Here is an 8,611-nt window from a genome sequence, read left to right as displayed (position 1 = left end):
AAAAGGAGAATTACGATGTGCTTCCTTTTTTTTTTTCCTAATTTTATTGCCTTAGGGCATAAAATGAATGTTATGATGGATGAAGGTCAAATAAATGAAAAATGTTGGCTGATGCAATGAAATCGAGAAGTGAACGATGATGCGGTCCCAGTGTCCAAACAGCATATGACTGCGGATTATGGGATTGGGGGGAGAGGCCAGCTGCCACCAGGTGCCGGATCCGCGTTGGCTTCAACGCTGGACACAGTAGGTGATAGATGTCAGCTTCTATATTTCTAGACTTGCAGATGGGGCACCCAGGGTGTGGATATAAATACCGAAATTGTGGCCACTTTCGGATCACTGCTGGTGTTAGGGCCAACTCTAATCCTCCGAAGCGCCACCTCCTCTGCACGGGTTAGACAGCAGGGGAGGCTTACCGTACACGGAGGTATGAAAGCACGTATACGGCGCCGGAGGTGCTGCTTTCTTGTTAAAAGCAGGGTGGCATTGTCCAATTTCATGAGGTTTGGCGATGGCGAGGTTGAGTTTGAAAGGCAGGTCGCAGAATCCACTTGGCTTTGAGCACTTAAAAGGCCACGCGGGGTCCATTCAATACGAATTGGGTAGCGTATGAGAGCCGTCAGACTGTGTATGTTCTGGCAGATTTTCGGGCTACTACTAACCCGTCTAAGTAGCTTTGCCACCTGGAGGGCATCTGTACGTATGATAATACGGGCCGTGGGAAGCATGGGAATGGCGGTCACAGAGCGAAGCGCCTTTTGCACTGCAAACAGTTCCGCACAAAAAGAAGATGGAGGTTCCGGTAATCGAAATGTTGACGTCTTGTTCAATGAAGATTTGCTAGGACAGTAAACTGCTGTTATCACTTCACAGGCTTTGATGCTTGCGTCGACGTAAATTATAATGGAACCATGTGGCAAGCGGGCGTCTTGTTCTATAATTCGGTCGCGAAGTGACGACGCCGTATCCTGTGTTCTTGGTCGGCGTAAATCAGTAGGCTTGTTATCGCTCAGCTGTATAAAACATCAAGGAGGAAGAACTGGCAGTGGCGGTGGTAGTAGTGAATGAGTCGAAGCATAAGGCTTCAGAGCGCACGTTGCGTGAGAGAGTGTGGCCTTAAGCTTGCGTGCATCACGTCGTTGCGGCACCAGTTCATCTATTGTGTTTAGTTGTGCGCTATTTACTCCAGTTGGGTGGATTCGTATTTAGTATGTATGGTCGCCAAAATCATTTACAATATTCCCGTGTTCCGGTAAGAACGCTCCTGCAAAAAAAAAAAAAAAAAAAAGAGAAAAAAGGGTCCCTGCCGGAAAAAATGTCCCCAGACGGATGAAGTCAAATGAATGAAACGTCTTTTTTTCGCCTGACTTGGAGCTCGGTTTCTCAAGGATGAATTGCTTCGAAAAAAGGTGCTTGGTACAGCCTAACATGATGGATTAGCAAGAGGGTGCTAATGATGTAGCGCCCCTTGTTTGCTTATTTGACCTTGCATCTCCTTTTTATGATTTTTGCATGAACCTGATTCGATTTTTTTCTCGCTGTGTTTTTCCGTTTCACGTGCTGTAGCTCCTCAGTGTGCTATAAAGATATAGACAGGGATTCTACACGATGAGTTGCAACGATGTATGCTCATACAGAGCATTCACACACAAAAAAAAATAATGTGATAGCAGCGGAAAAGAGGGACCAACTGGAAGTGCGTATCTGGATCATTCTGCGCTACACAACGTCACTAATTGGAGTGTCAGCTTGTAGTAGGAGTGTGCTTTTTCATGGCTTGACCTGCACTGCATGATCGTTGCATTATCTGGTACTCCGACACCGGCCTCGTATTTGTCTTATTTGCGCGCTGACCACCGGATTCGGCGGCGGACGCTGGGAATAGTGCTTCAGGGTGGGCACCGTCACTGAAGGATCTGGGAGGGTGCTTCAGCAGCGCTTTCTCTTGTTATTTATTACTCAAGGCTACTAATCAGGCATCCAGAGAACCCAGCCCGTATAGAATGCCTACAGCTATTATCAAAGTCAGCAGAGAATGTATTAAACTATTCATTTTTTGCCAAGTGAGTTTTAGATGGTTGTATTATACGGAAAAATTTCGCCTTGGGACCTTATCACCTTATTTAGCAATAACAATCAGCGAAGCTCAGTTTGGTCAGCACTGCACTAAATTATAAGAGGTTTATTTGTCCACCGCAAAAAATCTTTTCAGATCAAAATGCAGTGAGGTGGCGCCACCGCTTTGTAAGTTGCTTGTTTTCCTCCTTTACCGCCACAGCTGATGCAAACATCCTTGTAATCATGGTGGAATCATGCATGTACCATAACAAGTTAAGCATAAAAATATTTACTTACAGATGTCATTTATGTGCGAAATATGAGCTACAAGGCCTCATCGGTTTAGCTGGGTGGAGCATTCTACGGCTTTCATATGCGTCGTTATGAGTTATGCCGATGACTGTGCCTTGATTTAGCTGCTTCAGCCACAGCTCTTTAACCCCCTCGCTTGTAACGTATTTGCTTCCTTCAAGTCATCTGCCGGCTTTCAGTTGGTTTCTTGTGAAGAAGCTCGTGCGGGGCGCAAGCAACTCATCAATGTCGCACATATTTATTCGCGGCCACAGATGGATGCTTATCATGCATTTGCGCACACCGACTGCAAACGGGTCGGTGGTGCACAGTTTCAGCCTCTGTCCGCGCTGCACAGACAGTTCGAACTCTCAGTCATGGTGCCGATTTAGTTTTCATAACGCCAGTGCTGACGTGAGGTAGTAACAGAGAAAACGAACGCACATGAGTAGCCGAACCACCGAATTGTAGAATTTCTATACAATATTCAATCCTTGAAAATGATAGGCTAGGCCTCACAAATCCCGGTTCCATTTACAGCCGACCGCGGATTTTATTTAGTCGCTGCCACTCGGCTAGTGCCCCCCAAAAAAGTGTTCTGTTATAGGTCAGTGTTAGCGTGTAATGGCGGTGGGGATGCACAACCCTTCACTGGAGAGTTTTAGTTTACCGTGATCCTCCACCGAGTGTTCCACTGCGCATGCACAGATCCCCTTGACGCCGATAGATGGCGCCACATACTGGACGTCGGCACATAGACCTGCCGCCTCGGAACCAATAAGCTTGTGCTGATTGCCCACGCGCGGTAGAGGGTCAGGGTGGCGAATTGCGGATCACGGTAAGCTAAATCTCTACTGTCATTGGTTCGGATCCGTAAAAGATGCCGTGCATGACGAAACGGGGAGATTTCTTTTCTTGTTAATTCAGAGTTCAGGAGGGGGGGGGGGGGGGGGGGGGAGGAGTGGTAACGGTGTTTATACGATAGAAAAGGACAGCAGCAACAGTATTTTCCCTCTACGTTCTCCTTTTCCGCAGGTTCTCGCCGTAACGTCTGTGACAAACTTCGAGTGGGTGACGCTGAAGCGTCACAGTGCGCTGTATGAGTTCCCGCGGTGGGCTCAATACCTCGGATTCGCCGTGGCCGGCATTGGGCTGGCCATCATTCCAGCCGTAGCCCTCAAGGAGCTGTGGGCAGTGAAATGGGTGAGAAGGGGCACTATCCGCCATTTTTGCAGAGGCTGCTTAGGAGCGGTCGAATATCAAGAACCAGACCCTATAGAACCTGACCAGGACAACGGTCTGGAGTACATATCAACGAGTAAGTAATTACAAGCAAGATGCATGTGAGAAAGAACTCAATATTAATATTTTAGGTCAAGATGATATCGTCAAGTACTGTTGTTAAATATTGTTAAGAAATCAGTCAGGAATCAAGCATGGCTACCATATACTTTCTATCCCAAGAACTAAAGAAAAGTTACCCGATAATTATGCTCATTTCTAAAATCAAGCCGCTGAGCTCACCCCCCCCCCCCCTTTATTCAGAAGTTAAAAGCCGTGAAATAGGCTTCCCCCCATTCTTCAGCATGTGCCTTTGTTTCTTTTTTGCAGATCAGTTTTCTCTTTTGTCAAATCTTGTATTTTACATTGGCTTAAGCCCGTCGTACTTTAGACGGTGCGGGCTGGTGATATTACTTTTTATTTCTGTTTTAATTAACCACACGACACTTCAGTTCAGTCAGTGAGAGTCCGCTTGTTGAAATAGTTGTCCCGTGCGTTCTTTATTTTATCTGTAGAATATAAACACCATTGCACACACGAGACCACTGTATATACGCACGGGTTATCGCCGGGATGCTCCATCAGTCCCTAAACCTTATAATGGTGATAAGATTTTAGTCCTGGAGTTGTATAAAAATTCTTCAATTTTGATTCAAAAAAGGATTGGCTAATGTTACGCCACATTGCTGCCACTTCTGTGTTGGGGGCAAGTATGTTGGAGGGACGTGTACATAATTTGGGACGAGGTCCAATTTCATCTGTCACTGCGTAAAAGCTGCGTATGGCAGAATGGGATAGGAGAACGTGTTCGGCTCGTGAGTTCGGTGGGTGTATATTTCCACTCGGGTTGCCAGTGTGAGGTTTGTGCAAAGTCACATGACTAAGATGTGTAATGATGTCAGTAATATCACACGGTTCACAGCCAGAACAACTCAAGCTTATCTTTATATAGTCCGAAATCACTTTACTACAGTGGTCCGCCTCACACCATACGCTGAAGATTCGCCAAAGGTACAAGTTACACTGAAAAGTTTGCGATTTTTTGCTTACTTCGCGAGATTCAACTGCAAGTTTAAGAGGCTGCTCTCGAAACAATTTATGCCTTCCCTATATAGCAACTGGATCATTTACACGGTTACAGTAAACGCTACGATCAACTGGCTGGCAGGAATTATTTGCCAACGGCACGTAGAGACGATCACTTCTCTCTTCCCAATGGAATGTCTGACACGCAAACTATACGAGGGCTTCACATTTTATTTCTGACAGTCTCTTTCAATGCATTTGCACTTACGATCCACGACATCGTTCAGAAGCTTCTATAGCTGAATGAAAGGGCACGATACTTCTGCGCTCCAGCCTGTGGTACTTCTGGGCGTAAGCTATACAATCAAAAGAAAATGTCAAAATTGAAATTATTGATCTGTCCAATAAAATAAGTTGCTGAATCATGGCTTAAATACGACAAAATATTTGGTCGTTCTGACGTAACATCAGATTTTCTGCAGTTGTGTAGTACGTTTCTGTAGCTTTGTAGTCTCTAGTTATGTGGCACTTTTCTGTAGTACACAAAATTCTGATTTATTACAAGCACTTCTACAGTCACAAAAGGTTCACTGTCAAAACCCGTACAAAAGTTTAGTTGTGAAAAAATAAAAACTTATGTAGTTATTTTTTGGACTGGGACTCGTATCAATCTGCTGGCTCATGCGCGTGTCTCTTTGCAGAACTTCTGGAATGCGATCAGCCCTTGCGATGACTGGGGCCCCAAGGGGTACGAGGACCGACGACGACACCGGCTATTCATGCTCGAGAAGGGCTACATGAAGGCCGAGGACGTTGAGAGGATGAACGAGAGTGAAAGGCCTCTGCGCGAGCTCGAGCTCAAGCTGAAGGCCATTGAAGACGCGAAGGAGGCTGCGGCAAACAAGGTGGACAAGCCCGATCACGACGCAGCTGCTGGCGAGGCCAAGCAGGAAGAGCCGAAACCGGAGGCCAAGGTCGAGGCCAAGGCCGAGCCGCCTAAAGCTTAGCTTCCAGAGCCAGATACGCTGAAAGTCTGAGTGACACTTCAGCGGCGGTGGCCACACATGAAGGCAGAATGGCTGAGTGCGCTCACAGTACTCCAGTCTCGGGGAATAAATCCGAAAGAGTTGTTCCGTCATTTTATTTTAGCGGTATAAGCGAGTCATTGGTTGCACCCTGAAGCAGCATGCGAAACTCTGAAGTTTTTTCTGTCATGCATTCATAATTTCAGTGCTGAGAAATTTTTGTTTTCCTTGTACGCATATTTATTTATATGCCCCAAGAGCAACATGTAGAAATGAAAAACAAATGGGTAGTGGGATATTCCAGCTCCGCGTTTTAATTAATGCGTAACAGCGTTAACGACTCCCATACGCGGCCGTCCTTGCTGATCTTCGTTCGCTTAAGCATGAATCCCTTAATTTGTGCACGCCTTGCATCGTGTAGCCCCTTTTGTGCGCAGCCCCTTTTATCTCACAAACTCTTTTCGGAACCAGTCGTAAAGTACATCATTGTGTGATACGTAACGAGGCTTAACCAGGCCTTACGAACGTGTCTGCGTGGCCTAGGAATAGCATGTGTGAGTCGGGACCTCAGGTTAAAGTACCAGCCTGAGTTGGCAGCCTCTGCAAGGTCACGTGGCCTCATATTTTGCTCTTGACGCTTGCACAGCGGAAGCCGCAGCGGAACCGTTTTTTCTTCAGTACAGAGACCAGATGTTTTGGCATCTCCCTGATCCCCTGAAACGGTATACACACGCAAATTACCCTTGCTGCGCTCTATTGTCGAAGCTGCTTTCATGTCTTCGGGGAAAATTCGTTTACAATGGCGGAGTCGTCTTTTGCAGGGCTAGCTTGGCCTATATTCCCTGGCAGCACTTTGTGGAATTAGAGGTAAGGCCAGGGAGGAGGGCGAAAGTGACCGGTTTTGGTCCCTGTCCTGTGGAGAATGGGCGATCTCGTTCCAGTCCCCCTGTTATCGCGCCCCATCTTATTCCGAACAATGCACCCCAGGACAGTGTGACAAAGGTGTATCTCCCTTTTCCTGCCTAGCTTCAGCAGCAGAGGCATATGAACCTGCGTGAGTAATCTGCGGACACCATCTTGACACACATTCGCACTTCATGAAAAAGCACTGAACAAGGCTAGAGGGGGGTGCACCCAATCATTCTACAGCAATCAAGGAAACTGGTTCATAGAAAGCTCTTCAATCGATCGTCTAATTTTCGCCTGGAATGATCAGCAAAAATGGGAGCCGAGGGGCCCTCACGCATGCCCAGGACATAGCTAAAATTTTAATATGACAGCAGCTTTTTCACAAAAAGTATCCGCCCTAACGGGCACAGCGCGGGCCCCCCCATCATAGCCCACTTTATGCAAGTGGCCCTAAAATACTGAAACTGCAGTACAATCAGATTTATTCACCATGTTCTTTGCCGTACAATTTTCCCGCTCACTACATTTATATCCTTAGATTGCTACATAAACAACACACACACATACAAAGAAAACTCTTTGCACGATCCCAGTGCAGGACTAAAGAATTGAACACACAGCACCTTTCAGTGGTCAGTACCCTGGCAAAAGTGCATGGCTTGCTTTGGCGAGACGGAGTGTAGAAGGAACCATAAAACATTCTATGCTTGTAAGCATGTTGACAGCGCTTTTCTGCGTTGAGTAGAATACACAATGAAACACGAGGTTGGAAAAAACGCAGGAAACCATTTTGGAATTTACAAAATTACTGCACATGAGTATGAAATATACCTACTTCAACTCACTTTGCAAACTGCAAAAGATTAAGCACAGGAATTTAATATAAGACTTTTAAAGATGCCCGATATGATCCGTAAATCCATGTTACTACCCCCAGTGTCAACTGCTATGGCTGTTAGTAAACATGCACTGCTTTTTGCTTCGGGCGCTTGCAGCATGCAACTGGTTTTGTACTTCGTTAGGTCTAGCTAAATTAAGTGCATCGAAAACAGTGCGGAATGTCATGTCATGCGACGCCCGCCTCTTTCGCTGTTCCTGAGTTTTTTCTTTTTATTGAAATTGCCATTAATGTTTTTCCCCCAGCCGTTCAGACTCGGGTTCACAAAGGAGTTGCCTCCGCCGAATTCCGCTGTGTCTACTTAAACAGTGTATTCTGAGACTTCTAACATTGCTTCAAAGGCCTTCAATTTGGTAGTTGCCACTTTGCAAAAATAACTGGCACAGGCAGCAGCGCCATCAGGCGATCAATGATTCCTTATAAAAATGGCGACGAATAATTCGATAAAAACGATAAATTAGAAGACAATAGTTGTTAAGCTATGGAAAATGCGAAAACATGGACACATCCCGCAATCGCTTATCTGTCAATGAGCTTCGTCGCTGAAATTTAATTGCGACAGAGACATAAAGCCCAGTGGCCTAAATATGTGGCAATCGTTCGAGACACCCACGGCGGCTTTGTCTTCAAAAGAATACAACGCGCTGATCAACCGCAACAGTCTGTTTTGTAACAGAGTTGAAAATATAGGCTAGTCCCAACTTTATGTTTTTTATTTGACCTGTGAAGTTGTTCTCCGTTTTCGACAAGACGCGCCTAGCAAATTAAATGCAAGTATTACAAATGAACCACTGTTACCTGATGGCGCACAAGTGCCCAAAAATGCGCATCATCGAACAAGTGATTCTCCTTCAGTCTCTCCGCGTAGTTTCTTGAACGTGTTTATTCATTGCGTCTGGTTCGAACGTTGTGGTCGGCTTAATGAAGAACGTAACCGTGCAGCTGCAATGGTTTTATAGAAATTGAAGTATACCGCCGCATAGCAGTATTTTTGAAGTGGAGTGATATTTCGTTAAAAACTAGCCACAAAACAATCATGGAAAATTATGATTAAGGTCCAACGAATACTCGTAGGAATCTCCAATTTAGGTTCTCTGTAGGATGGTTATCAACCGAAACA

General features: G+C 45.7%; 1 protein-coding gene across 1 annotated transcript in view; it reads right to left on the bottom strand.

Moving 5' to 3' along the window:
• The window catches only part of LOC146179319 (G2/mitotic-specific cyclin-B2-like), a 234,298-nt gene that overhangs the window by 182,013 nt on the left and 43,674 nt on the right, over nucleotides 1-8,611 (bottom strand). The gene's annotated exons all lie outside the window — the stretch shown is intronic.

This window comes from Amblyomma maculatum, chromosome 9 (assembly GCF_055883805.1).
Source record: "Amblyomma maculatum isolate TAMU_Amacu chromosome 9, ASM5588380v1, whole genome shotgun sequence".
In the NCBI taxonomy this organism is placed as follows: Eukaryota; Metazoa; Arthropoda; class Arachnida; order Ixodida; family Ixodidae; genus Amblyomma; species Amblyomma maculatum.
This window is presented reverse-complemented; position numbering and strand designations above follow the sequence as displayed.